The sequence below is a fragment of the Mustela erminea genome, chromosome 1 (assembly GCF_009829155.1).
Source record: "Mustela erminea isolate mMusErm1 chromosome 1, mMusErm1.Pri, whole genome shotgun sequence".
Lineage (NCBI taxonomy): Eukaryota > Metazoa > Chordata > Mammalia > Carnivora > Mustelidae > Mustela > Mustela erminea.
In genome coordinates, this window is record NC_045614.1 from 103,838,655 (window position 1) to 103,852,708 (window position 14,054).

Below are 14,054 nucleotides of genomic sequence, written 5' to 3' on the forward strand. Positions count from 1 at the left end.
TGTGGCTTTAGAAATGCCCCGAGAGTGAGACTTAAACCTGCTATCATTAGGTTTAATTCTACATGAGTTATTGGCCATAAATTATTAGTAGGCTCCAAAAATGTTCCTACATTTCAAAGTGCAGGTACTCCAAGGCAATCAAAGGAACGTTATCCTGAAAAAGATGCTGAGCCTTAATACCAAGAAAGCATACCTTCAAATACCTTGATGGTAACAAAAGTAGAGTCACTCGGTCCTCCATATTTACACATCCAAATTCCACCACGGGGTCCTGCCCAGAAACAGCCCAGACCCCAAGGTAGGGTGCGGAGTCTCTCTCTCTCTCTCTCAAACTCTGAGGACCATGAATGTGCTGGCTTGGGACTCCGGGTTAGCTGTCCATTTCCAAAGAACAGGGAATTGCTCTTTGCCTTATGACACGTACCATATTCTATTCTGCAATGCAAAAATTTATCTATAGGCTTCATCTCCCCTACTAGATTGTGAACTTTTAGGAGTGTGAGGACTACGTCTGTGTCATCTTCTTTGAAACAACACAAGTGAGAAAACTCAGTGTAAGTTACAAAATGCTTTCACCTGTCTAAGTTTCTGTTCTTGTAAAATTCTTTGTCTCTGTTAGTGCCTTACACACATCGTAGGTGCCCGGTAAAGATTTGTTGATGTACAGAATAAACGAATGAACATCTTAAATGATTTCCTCTGATCACCAGAATTCCACGTGGTATCCAGTAGAGAGAAGCCCAGCAAACAGAAGGTCAGCTCTCTAAAGGGCATGTGTTGGAATGGAGCCTGGCAGGCTGACCTGCCGTCTTCAGTTTACTGCTCATCAAACACCAACGCCGCGGCCGATTCTACCATTTCACGCTATCGGATTTGGTTGCACCCCGTGGCATCCTGGCAAGCTGTCCAGGAAAGTGTCCTCAGGGAAATGTGGATGTCTGACCCCATGCTTAAAACGTATTTCAGGACTGGTGAGCGCAGAGGTTGCCAAAAACTACCCCCCCACATTGGCCATTTGGATGTGCAAACAGCCAGCATTAACACAAGTCTCCTCCCCCAGGAAGCAAGGGGAACTAAAAACAACTGAACCCAAGTGAGCATCTAATTAGAAGACACCAAACTGGGCATTTTGCTCTGTTGCTCTCTCTATGCCGAATGCACAGCTCTAAATACATAAAGTATTCTGCCTTCAAAATGCTTCAAAATTTTGCAAGGCTTGCTGAACCGTTTTGTCACGTGAGATCTGTCCCAGAACAGAGATGCTACCTTTAGGGGAAAAGCACAACCTGTTTTAGGAGCGTATGTGGAAAAACTCTAAATAAATCACTTTCTCTTTAGGGAACACTTCTCCTGTTTTAAAAGGCAGAAAGGAAAAAACGAAGGAGGAAAAACAATAAGATTTCAGAATGGTCATTTTCTGTATTGAATTGGTAATCCAGAGATCCACAGGTCACCTGTTCACAGCCAATCCTTCCTTCTTAGCTGATCACAGGTCAAGTCAGAAGCCCTCAGATTCTATGATGCATTCCCAATGTTTCACTGAGAACATTTCCCAACTGTATTTTTTTCCACAGAGTCTCACTATTTCACTATAAAAATCTAAAAGAACAGGCCCCTTGTTCTCAGGCAAGAAAACACAGAAGCTTCATTTGTTTATTATTTTTAGCCACGACGCATTTTGTGTGCTCTATAGCTTCTTGGGTGATTGTTTAATTGTGAATATATTGGCATGTGACTTGAGGTCAGCTGTTTGTTCCCTGAATGGTACAGTCAGTCAATCCATAACACTGACAAGGAGAAATTTATTAAAGTTCAAGCTTCAAATTCTAGGCTGTCAACAGATAATCTCCCTCTCTTCAAATCCTCTACGTCTCTCATGAAAAAATTTCCAAACTATCTAATTGTCCTCGAGTATAGTTTCTAAAGCAACTTCCTTCTTCTTCATTGTTGTAAAAAAGGCAGATTGGCAAACAGGAAAAAAAGTTACTTCCAATTCTCCTATCCAAAGGTAATCCCAGTTAAGATTTGGGTGCCCAGTCTTCTCAGCTGGTTGAAACAATTTTTTGAACAACCACCGAAATGAAGTCAAAGTGAGTTTCCCAAGGGCTTCATGTGTGGGCATGTTCTTCAAAATCACTTTTTCCAAAAGCCAAAACCACATAAAGTAAGGTTTTTTCTTTCATTTAAATGTTTCCAGTTTGCCACCAGTGTACAGCTCAGGTGGGCCATCAGTCTCTGGGGAAATAGGGTTTTTTTAAAGAAAAAATGCTGATTTCTGCTATTCCACACCTCATTTCAAGAATGCCAGAACTGATTACATTTCACCCATTTCCTGCTCCTCCCAGATGCACCCGTGCCCTGCTCTGGCACTTCTGAAATACCTACTATGGGATCCCTTCATCTGGTTCTTTTGCTTCCAATTTGGCCTCTGAGGGGTGAGAGGAGGATCAACGGGGTGAGATTGACAGTAAATACAACATGGTATTAATGGTGGTCAACACAGGGCAATAGGAACACAGCTGTTGGTTGTATTAGTTTCTGTATCCTTACAGATTTTTTTAAAAGTCCTAAATATTAACAAATCTAAGCCAAACAAAAGGTATGGTTTTTGTGTTCCAAGAACTCAGGATCTGACATAATATGCAAACTATTACAGGACATGCAAGCCTTGCAAACAGGTCATTGCCTTAGAGAGCTTTCTAACAAAGGTTAGTACAAGTGCTAGACTCTAGTAGCTAGGAGAACACAGAGTGGGGATCACCGCTTCCCTCCCCAACCAGGTCTTCTTAGAGAATATAGGAAGGCTTCTGCCAAGAGACAAATACTGACTTGAGGCTGGGAGGGTGAATAGCTTTCTGTGGCTTCAAGTGAAAGTAAGTGCATTGCAGAAAGAGCCATGGCATATATGAAATCCGACTATGAGATCATACAAGTGCATGGGGAGGGGACTGTGTCTTCACTATGGCTGGGGTTGTTTTTGTGTCAGTGGATAAACTTGGAGAAGTGGGAATTCACCAGAGGTTAAGAGGCCAAAAGAACAAGCTACCCAGTGGTTGACATGAAACCAATAAACCAATGAAGGGCATAATGCAACTTTCGTGTTAGCAATGTTCTTCAGTGGACGGTGTGAAAGATAGATGGTAGGGAGGAGGAAGGGAGGCAGAGAGACCAATTGGGAGGTTACTGCGGTGATCTAGGTGAGTGATGATGATGGTTTATGATAGGGCAATGGCAGAGAGGGAGTAGGGGACAGTCAGGGAAACTTTAGAAGATAGAATCCATCATGCATGGAGACAAATTATGGATGTGGCAGGGGGAGAGGGCAGACTCGAGAGGGACTGCTGGGTTTCAGACTTGGCAGTGGGTTGGAGATTATTCTAAATGCACTAAGATAGGAGCAGAAATAGAGAAGAACAGATGAGTAAAATTTGCAACATGTTGAGTTTGCAACAGGTTGGAGTTGCCCAAGAGGCCACGAGGAATAGGGATTTAGAGTGGGTGCAGCAAGCGTGTTCTCTAGGCTGGAAGCAGACGCATCGATATAACAAGACCACTGCTGAGGTCATGACTGTGCTGAAGGTATGCTGGGAAGAGTGAGGGAGAGAGAACAGAGGTGGGAGATCAACATTTAAAAGATCAAGGGGTGATCTAGAGAGAAGGCAAAAGACCAGGAGAGAGCGATGTCAGTCAATGTTGCATTTGTTAAAGAAGGAAATCATTTCAACAAGGAACAGCTGCTAGGTAAGAGTGGGCAGACAAGTACTATACGACACGGTGTTGCCAGATACAATGCAGAGTGCCCAGTGCAATTTGAATTTCAGATAGGAATGAATTTTTTTTAGTATAAGTATGTCCCCTATTTTTGTTTGCTAAATATGACAATCCTAGCAAGATAAAGACTAAAAGTGCCTATAAACGTGGTAGTTAAAGCAGGTAGTTAAAGCAGGGAGCAGGAGCAGGAAGGAACTGAGAGTCACTGCAGGTGAACCAGACCCTTTCTCTTGTGCATCAGAAACTCCATAAATGGTTGGCAAGTTAAATCCCGAGACGGTTTCTCTAAGCCTGTAGTAAAGAACTGGAATACCTCACTTTTGCCTCTATCGAAAAATTATAACCCCAAATAGTTGGGGCACATATAGTTCCTATTTATCAGAACAATCTGGAAAATCGTCTCAGTTCTGCGTTTCTATTCACCAGTGAAGGCCCATCTGAGAGGCCGATGTCCTTTCTGCCCATCTGGTAATACACAGCAGCCCCAGGGGCCAGCAATCTCTTGAATGCCTCCTGGTTGTCAAGACAATGCAGCTTTCCAGGTGAATGAAACAGATTGTGAGTCTGGCTGAGGGGATAACAAAATAAAACAAGGTGTGCACCAAACCTGCAGAGTCAGTTTCTCAAGAGGGTTTCTAGGCCAGTGGGCAACTTCAAAGTCCTTCAGCTTGGTCTGATGTTTGCTGCTCCCCAGGGCCAGCAGACTGCCTTTCTTCCTTTGCATAGCTAAATGAAATCCACTTACCCTGCTGGAGGAATTCACCAACCACAAAACTAACCTATTAAGAGGCTGTTCAAGCCTGCCCTAAGTGATCCAAAGCAGGCAAGCAAATCCACAGGTGCTTTCAAAGACAGGTCTTCTAGCATTTCTGCTCCCTTATACTCGTGAGCCAACACCGGAGTGGAGTGCAGGTCCTAGGACTTATCTGGAGGGACAGGGCCTGAAGATGCTTTCTGTTGGTGGACAAAGTAAGAGAAAGCTGGTTTAATGGGAAATCTTGGATTTCTTTTTACCATTTAATTTTTTTAATTTAAATTCAATTAATTAACATGTAGTGTATTATTAGTTTCAGAGGTAGAGGTCAGTGACTCATCAGTCTTGTATAACACCCAGTGCTCATTACATCATGTGCCCTCCTTAATGCCATCACCTAGTGACCCCATCCCCTCCCCACCTTCCTCCAGCAGCCCTCAGTTTGTTTCCAATGATTAAGGGTCTTTTACGGTTTGTCTCCCTCTCCGATTTCGTCTTGTTTTATTTTCCCCTCTCTTCCCCTATGCTCCTGTTTTGTTTCTTAAATTCCACACACAAGTGAAATTATATGATAATTGTCTTTCTCTGATTGACCGATTTTACTTGGGAAAGCTTGGATTTGGGGGTTCGATTAGACCTGGGTTCAAATGCCAGGTCTACCTTACTCCAGTTTTGTAGTGTTAGGCTCCATAGTATGGTGGGTTAAAAGCAAGGCTTTAGAATTGGACACGCTGGATTTAATTCCTAGAGCTACAAGTGAAATGCAGATAATGTTTTTCAAAATGCCTTCCTTACATATTCTTCTTGCAGTCATTGTGTCATTATGGCTCTAAGAGAGAAAAAAAAGATGAATGGTACCTCAGGAAGGAGAACAGGAAAGAATCCAGGGATGGTTCCAGTCAAACAGTGGGAGGGACAGGAAGGCCTTTCACCAAGGGGAGGAGTGAGAAGTGAAGAGGGAGGGGTAGCAGAGGGGAAAGGGGTGAGAGGGGGGCATTAGAGGCAGTCAGTGTCATCAAAGGGGATTCCAGAGCTGTGGTCTGTACCCGCTTCCTGCTTAAGAGACTCTGAGGAGAAGACCTTTAGAGGACCCTGCACTGAGCGAGGACCCTGCACTGACCCGGAGTGGCTCATGGAACAGAGAGCAGGCCTGAGGTGGAGCCTACCCCTCAGCTTGGTGCTCTCCAGCTAGGCCTGAAGCTCCTGCCGGCCTCCAGTGGGGAACGCAGTACCCAGAGAGCTGAGGCCCATCTGCCTGCCATGGACTTCTGTGGCCAGGGGGAAGTGACTCAAAGCAGAGATGGTGAAGAGGACCGCCTGCACCTTCAGGGACAGGCTGAGACCCAGGTGTGTTGTCCTAGTGAGAGGTGGGCTGCCACCAGCCAGCAGCAGGAAGGAGAGAGGGAGAGGACATCACGCCCAACCAGGCCAAGATAACCACTGCAGGCTTCCGCAGCAGGGATTTCAGGGGCCGGTGTGAACGTGGTGGGGGCTTCTCCATTTTGACAGTGAGAACCCAGAGAAGAATGCAGAGACCAACCTTCCTGGGAGGGGGAGGGGAAATAGCCTGGTAAGGAAAGTTAGAGCCTGCAATTACTAGAATACTTGTTCAATAGCAACAAAGAAACTAGCAAACAAAAAGAAAAACAACAACAAAATCTTCCTGAGAGCTGTGACTTGTCTAGTTTGTTTTTGTTTTGTTTTGTTTTGTTTTTTCCCCCTGTTCCTTAGTGGCTTTTGGGTCTGTAGAGGACAAAATGATCAGTAATGGGCCAGGGGTGGGGAGAGAAGGATCCCACCAATACGCATACTTGAGGCACAGTGTATGAATTTACACCAGCACTTGCAGGGAAACTTTGTAGGCTTGGACTATCTACTTAACTTCTTTGAGCCTCAGTTTCTGCATCTGGAAAATGCGAATCACAGTAAATCATAAGGGATGTTGTGTGTATTAAATGAAATGATGCACATGAAAGTGTAGGGAACAGCGCCCAACACATAGTTGTGCCCATGAAAGGCCCTATGACATTATTACTTCGTTTCCATGAGCTTCATTGTCTATCCCTGTGAACCGGGGAATGCAATTTCCATCTCACATCATAGGTATGCAAATCGTGTTAATTTTTATTTCCCTTCTGTTCCTTTTTCTGGAGAGCTACAGCTTATCTTAATCTTCTACCTCAAATAAATACATCTCTATTCACTTACCTAATCAAGAATGTGTTCTTGAGTATTTGCTCTGTGTCAGTCACTGCCCTGAGGGTTCCCCCGATTACGCATGTACAATGTGTATCCTTCACAGGCTGCTGGTGGTGAGGGAGGGGGCAATATTCTTACTTCTTCCTTGTAGAAAGGAAAAATGCTAAGTGAGACAGCCAAAGCACTGTGGTGACCCGGAAGAGATGGGGTGAGCTCCAGTGGAAGTCAGGGAATGCTTCCTGTGTAACATGACATTTGACCTGAACCTTGAAGAATAAGAGACACTTAGAGATTGGGAAGGGTGGTCTAGACCGAGAATTATGAAAACAATACCATGTGGGGGGTGTGTTTTGAGATTGGATAGATGAGTGGTTCTGTGTGACCAGATCAGATAAGACAGGAAGTTGTAGCATAGTAATAAGATGGAGAGCTGGATACAGGCTTGATATGATGGACCCATGAAGCTACCAAGCTAACAGTCATCAACTTTTCGCTTTCTCATAATATTTTGTGAAGGGAAGGAGAAGAAACCAAAATGAATTGTGCTCCAGATACAGGTGAGTCACAGCACTGAGACCATTTGTCTATATATAATACTTACAACCCTCATGGTCATGCTGGAAGGTAGGTATACACAGAGGAGGAGACTGAAGTTCAGAGAGGCTAAAAAACTGACACGAGGCCACACAGCTGGACAGTAATCCACTGAGAGTCAAATCTAGATTTGCTGATCCAAAACTAGTGTGATAATACAGGGCCTTTATGGTTCCCTGTTCTACTTGTTACCTTGTGAAAGCACCACTTCTTTCCAGCCCCCGTGTTGAAGGAAGTTCTGTTACCAACAAATTAGCAGGAAGGGTGGGCTGGAAGCTGTCTGAGAAATTGAGACCCAGTGAGGAGATAATTTTGGTTCCAGGGTCCAGGGTCTTAGAAAACCACCAGAAGGAGATGGGTCTTCTGCACCTTCAAACGGCCCCATGGATGTTCTAGAAATCTTGAGGCATTCAAGGAGAATAGTGTCCAGGATTGAGATCCATCTTAAGAAGGTAATAGGAGCCTAAAAGTAGGAAACCTCAGGATACTTTCATCTTCTGTACATTTATGCTCCATTTAAGTCCTAGGGGATGACCTTTTGAGGTGAAAAGTCAGGATATATGATAGGCTCACTTTTATATGTGATAGAATTTAGGAGAGAGAAGACTCAGAAATGCCTGCTTTTTTAGCTGGAACCAATACAGTATGACCCAAGACATTTTTGGTTTCGTACCATAAAGCTGGAGAATGAGAAACAAGATCTGACCTCATGAGCCTTGGGGAAATGGCTGAGGCTCAGAGAGGCACGTTGACTTACTCTGGGTCACACAGAAGCAGAGCCAAGATGAGAACACAAGTACCAAGGTCCCAGTTTTATTACCACACTGCTCAAAGAAGAATAAACTCACTTAATTGGAGGACTAAAAACAGTTTATGCTCTTGATGGCCTGTGATTGGGTTTACAAGAATCACAGTTTTTTCAACTAGAGGAGATGGTAAATATCGTCTAGTCCAATTAATTCATTTTATAGATGAGAACACTGAAGCTCAGAATAAGAAATTGACTTGCCTAAGGTCACAACAGTTTTGGTGGTGGGGCCTGGTTTAGGTCACAGATCCATTGCCCGTGCTTGGTATTCTTTCCATGATGGTTTAATACTGTGTGCCCTGGATTACAACTCCCTCCACTCTGGTATCCCCACCCCCACATACTCATATGTGGAGTCAAGAGCTAATCAGTTACTTCCTTACCCTTAAGACAGGCATACCTTTCCAATTTATGAAAGAGATAAAAATATGTTCTTTCAAATCAACCAGGGAAAGCAGTTCTCCAGACATCTGGCACTTTCCTGCTTTGAGTCCCTATATTTTCAGTGCAAGTCTCAGAAAGTCAAAACAGAGTCAGCTCCCAAACTCCATCTTATTTTTCATGAAGCCTCCCAAATTCTAAGCAGATTTCCTGCCCTACACTGTCAATGACAAGAATCTCCTCCTCTCTGGTCAGAGTCCTGCCCCTACTTTCCCCCCCCCCAAGAAATATGCACGGCGCAGTGGCCATCTCCTGCCTGGGCAGCCAGCAAGCCACCCAGGCTGTTCTGTCCTCTGGAACAAAAGGCTAGGAGCCCACCTTCCTCCCAGCCTCCTTGTTTTAAGAGGGGGCCCTGATGTGTTCCCATTAACCCAGGCGGAGACTGTTTGCCATCACTTCCTGCAATGAGGGATTTCACGGAGCCCAGAGAAGGAAACCCGGACTCCTCCCCTTGGGGATTAGCGTCCCCCTCTCCACCCTGTTCGCACAGTATCCCTTTTTTCTAGGTCTGATATGACTTTCCTCCCCATAGCGGGCCGGTAAGGATCCATTTGTGTTCCTGGCCTGCATTCCAGCAGAGTCCCCAGAGCACTGGGGCTGGAAATGATTTGTGTAGGGCACTCGGCCAGCTTTGCTTTTAATCACTCACATACTCACAGACACAGGGAGTCCCGCCCTGCTCACCCGGGGAATGGAAGGGACCTCCCTCGCTTTGACAGGGTCTTACTAAGTGGTGGGGTAAACAGGGATTCTAGTCTCCAGGAAAGATGTTGTAAAGAGCCTCCTTTTCCGGGGTTAATTGTGGAAATCGATGTCTCGTGGAGCCCCTCCCCCTCCTCCCAACTGCCTGCGAAGCAGACCATGTTCCAGCAACTATTCACCCAGCAGCCTTCCTGAGCACCACTCTGACTGGGGGAGGAGGCTGGGATGGAGCGGAGCCTGGGAAAATGGGTAGGATTTGCTCAGGACATTTGGGCTAGGAGGTGACAAAAGACAAGGCCCCAGGGAATGAGTCACCTGGGGGTGGGATAAAGGAGAGAATCAGGGAGCAGCTGGAGGGGAACAGAGGTGCTTGCTGGGGAGGAGGGAGTGATGAATAGCCAGGGTCCCAACAGAAAACAGAGAGCACACCCGGAATGGGATACTTTGAGGAGGGTTTGTTTGCAAAGGTATGAGCCTAGGGGAACCTCAAACAGTAGTGCAATAAGGAGCCAAGGCGTTAAAAGCTCTGGGCACAGAGACAGTGACCAGAATAGAGGAGAATCATGCAGGGCAGCTACCGAAGAAGGAACTGAGCTCTTCAGTCAAGAACACATCCTGCTTGAGGCGGCCTTGAGTGGAAGATCCAGGCCGAGGCAGATTTAAGCAAAGCAGGTGACATTTAAGCTACGGGGACCCCACATTTGCACAGACCCCTTCTCAGGCCTAAGGAAGAGTCCTAGTGATTTGTTCATATGTCACATATTTTTGTAAATGGAGGGGTAAATTTTGCAAAAGTAGGATATTCTCTATCCCAGTTTCCCTCCACCACATACTTCATGTGCTGGGTGGCTTGGAGTGCTTGTGGGCATTTTTAGGGTCTGGTCAGGGAGAAGATGAGTTTGGGCTTGGTGGGATATAATGTGGTCGCCCACCGTCACTTGTGTATGTATTTAATTCATTGTTAGCGGTCCTCATGTAGAAATGGCTTCCAGGATCTCCCACTCCTCTGAGGTCATGACTTGAAGGTACAAAGAGGTCACATTGTAATGTAAATGTGTCCCTTGGGGCCCAGCGTGGCTATTTGTGGGTAGCAAGGAGAACACTGGTTTGTCATGTGAGGAATGGGAGGCCACAGCTCAGTCATATGACACCAGATTAGGAAGCCTGGAATGCCAACCCAGCTTGAATTTTACACATGGAAAAGTGAGATCTGAGTGACATGAAGACAAAAGTATTTACTGAAGGAGTCTTCACTCTGGGGTTGTAAAACATCTGTCATTTACCACTTACCTGCAGCCCATGTGAAGCAAAGTCCTGCATCCCCGTAGAGGCGGGAAGAGCAGTCTGCTCCCGTTCTTCTCTTCTGTGGCTTGGGGATGGTCTGTGCCCCCACACAAGCTACAGGGGAGACCAGTGAACAACGGTCAACCCCAGGGTTGGGGCCCCTAATCAGAAGCCACAGTAACACCTCTCATTTAACAGCCCTTTCATCCTGAATGCCAAGCTTATGTCCCCTCTTCTTCCACGCTGTGATCCTTCTTGTCCCTGCCTCTCTCGGTCAGCTCCCAGTTGCCGCTCTACCCACACAGAATCAGATGGGCCTCCTGCCTCGGAGAGGACGAGCCCAAGTTTGAGGTGGAGAGGTCAGAACTGAATTCCCCTCTAAGCGCCTCTGTGACCCTTCTGGGTCATTGAAATCCTGGCATCATTTCCTGGATCTTTTCTGTTCTGCTGAGATTCCAAGAGATTCCAGAATGACTCCCTTCTCCTCATCCCACACCAGTGCTCTCCTGGACTGATCTCTCCAATGCTTTGTCCTCCACCAGGAAACAAGGACTTCTAAATCTGCTATCTCCAGCCAGTGGGCCTTGCCGAGATCTTCTTGTCCAACCTCCTCTTTTAGCTGACACCCCTCTCCTTGAGTGTCCCCAAATACTTCCCACACAATACGTTCAAAACCAAGCTCACTAAGTCCCAGAAATTCTTCCTTTGTGCTTCTTCCTTACTCTCTGTCACTCCCTTACTGGGCTCTGACGTGCTCTTGTCCAGCCCATTGTAAGCACCTATTGTAATCCACACGCAACGGTGTCATAGTGAGTTTCCTACAACAGATCATGCACTCCTCTCCTGAGAAACCTTCTGTGGTTCTGGATGCTTTGTAAATTGCACCCAAAGCTCTCAGCCTGGTCACATTTATTTGATAATGAAGAGTGCATGTGACATTGTAGTTGTTTGTAAATACCTAATCAGCCTGATATCCCTTGCTCCAGACAATGTCTTCCCCTCCCCTCAACAGACAGTGAAACTCACCAGCACTCAGGAAGTGTTAGCTAAATGAACACTTCGGCCCTGGGTTCTCTTTCTAGCTTTATCACCCTCTGCTCCCCCTATTCCCCCCACTGCCCTCAGGCTACTCAAACTCCAGTGCTCACTGCTCTCCCACCTCTCCTGCTCAAATTCTCTCCTCATTGCCCTTGTGCATGTAGGTTTCCCACTGGGGATCTTTCCTAACCTGGCAGCCACTCCTTCCCAACCACTGTTAGGTGCCTTTGGGGCACTCCTACACACACACACACACACACACACACACACACACACTCTGCTTTCACCATGAAGAGCTTCCTGCTTCCTTCTCCTCCTCTCTTCCCTCCCCCGGAGCTAATCTCCTCCCAGAACTCCTTCAGCATTGGTCTGTATGCCCCCCTCTGGCTTGGATCATATTTTGCTGACATATTTCACATACTGGTTTACAAGCCTCATCTCCTCTACCACAGAGAGAATGCCTCCGGGACTCAGCTGTACATGAGTCATTTTTTTCTCCCCAACAGCCCCCGGCCCATAGTAGGCATTTATGAATGGATTAATGGTCGCATCTGCCCTTCAAAGCATGAAGGTATTTCTTCTTGTTATGGGTAAACCTATTTTTTAATTATATATATATACGATTCATGATTACTTTTTTATTGTAAAAACTCAAACTATATAGATGAAACTAATATTCCCTTTGCTTGTCCCCAATCCCAGTCCCCTCCCCATTTACCTATTTTTTAAAGATTTTTTTTTATTTGTTTGAGAGAAAGAGAGAATGAGAGAGAGAGAGAGCATAGGAGGAGAGAGATCAGAGGGGAAAAGTAGACTCCTTACTGAACAGGGAGCCCAATGTGGGACTTGATCCTGGGACTCCAGGATCATGACCTGAGCCAAAGGCATTTGCTTAACCAACTAAGCCACCCAGGCACCCCCCCCCATTTACCTACTTTTTTAAAAAAGATTTATTTATTTTATTTTAGAGAGGGAGTGTGAGCAGGGGGAAGGGCTGAGGGAGAAAGAATCCCCAAGCTGACTCCCTGCTGAGCACAGAGCCACAAGTGGGCTCCATCCCAGGACCCTGAGATCAAGTCTAGAACAGAAACCCAGAGTATGAGACTTAACCCACTGAGCCACCCAGGTGCACCCTACCATTTACATACTTATACACTAGGGTATAATATAATTTTGTGGGATTTTGCTTACTGCAGTGACATACTACATAAATAATTCTGCAACTTACTTCTTTTACTTTACAATATGTCACAAATAGCTTTTTGTCTTTCTTTCTTTCTTTTTTTTTTTTTAAGATTTTATTTCTTTATTTGACAGACAGAGATCACAAGCAGGCAGAGAGAGAAGAAGGGAAGCAGGCTTCCTGCTCAGCAGAGGGCCCGATGTGGGGCTCGATCTCAGGACTCTGGGATCATGACCTGAGCCGAAGGCAGAAGCTTAACCCGCTGAGCCACCCAGGCGCCCCCCTTTTTGTCTTTCTTTACATTAAGTATACTTTACATTAAGTTTATGGCAACTCATTCTTTTTAATAGTCATTAAGATTAAGTCACCCGAGATTCCATAGATGTGGTGTGCCACAGCTTATTTAACCATTCCCTTATTCATGGATAATTACATTATTGCCAGTGTTTTGCTATGCACATGCCTTCTTGCACACATGTGCCTTCTTCTAGAATAAGGATAAAAAAAATAGAATTTTGGAGTCAAAAGAAATGCACTTTTGCAATTGTATTTGATTCAAGCCCAAAGATACTGTCCATTTAACTTCCAAAGAGGGAAGTTCAAAGAAGAAGTAGAAGAAGTTCCAAAGAAGAAGAAGTATTTCTTCTCCCCCAAACCGTTGCCATAGTTTGATGTTATAAATCTTTAACACTTTGGCCAATCTGATGGGGAAAAAATGGTATTGTGTTGTAATAAGTGCATTTCCCCATTTACTCTAAATAATACTGATCCTCCACTTACGGGTGTTTTGACCATTTGGCTTTGGCGATTATCCTTTGCCCGTCGTTGCACCGGGCAGTTTTCTTTTTCTTACTGATTCGTATATCTTTACAGATTCCGGATATTAGTTCTTTGTTGAAAATATTTTCTCTGAATCAGTTGCTTGCCTTTAAATTTTCTTGAGGGTGCCTCCTTTGCTACAGATATTTTCTTTTTGATCCAACTTTAAATTGTCCCTAAAACATATCTGAGTCGCAACAGTCATTACAAAATATTCATCCGTCCTTTGATGCTGTGAAGTCTCTTTTACCAGACAGTGAAATTTCCTATCTATATGGATCTGTTCCTAGGCTTTTAAATTTTCACTGTCACTTTAAGGTATGCTTCTTCTAAACAGTAGTAAGATAGATTGGGGTGTTTTGTTTTGTTCTTGTTGTCTCTGCCTAGCCCACTCTTATAGACTCTGTTAATCAATCAATTAATTAATTAATTAATTTAGATTCTGTTTTATAAACAGAGAA

The 14,054-nt window shown here is 45.0% G+C and overlaps 1 long non-coding RNA gene across 1 annotated transcript; it reads right to left on the reverse strand.

Annotated features, from left to right (window-relative positions):
* Window positions 1-1,414: 1,414 nt before the first annotated feature.
* LOC116586792 lies at window positions 1,415-11,267 on the reverse strand. Its single transcript, XR_004284152.1, has 3 exons — window positions 10,560-11,267; window positions 6,734-6,868; window positions 1,415-4,725 (listed from the first exon to the last, which is right to left on the reverse strand). It is a non-coding gene; the product is annotated as an uncharacterized LOC116586792 (long non-coding RNA).
* Between the last annotated feature and the right edge of the window lie 2,787 nt (window positions 11,268-14,054).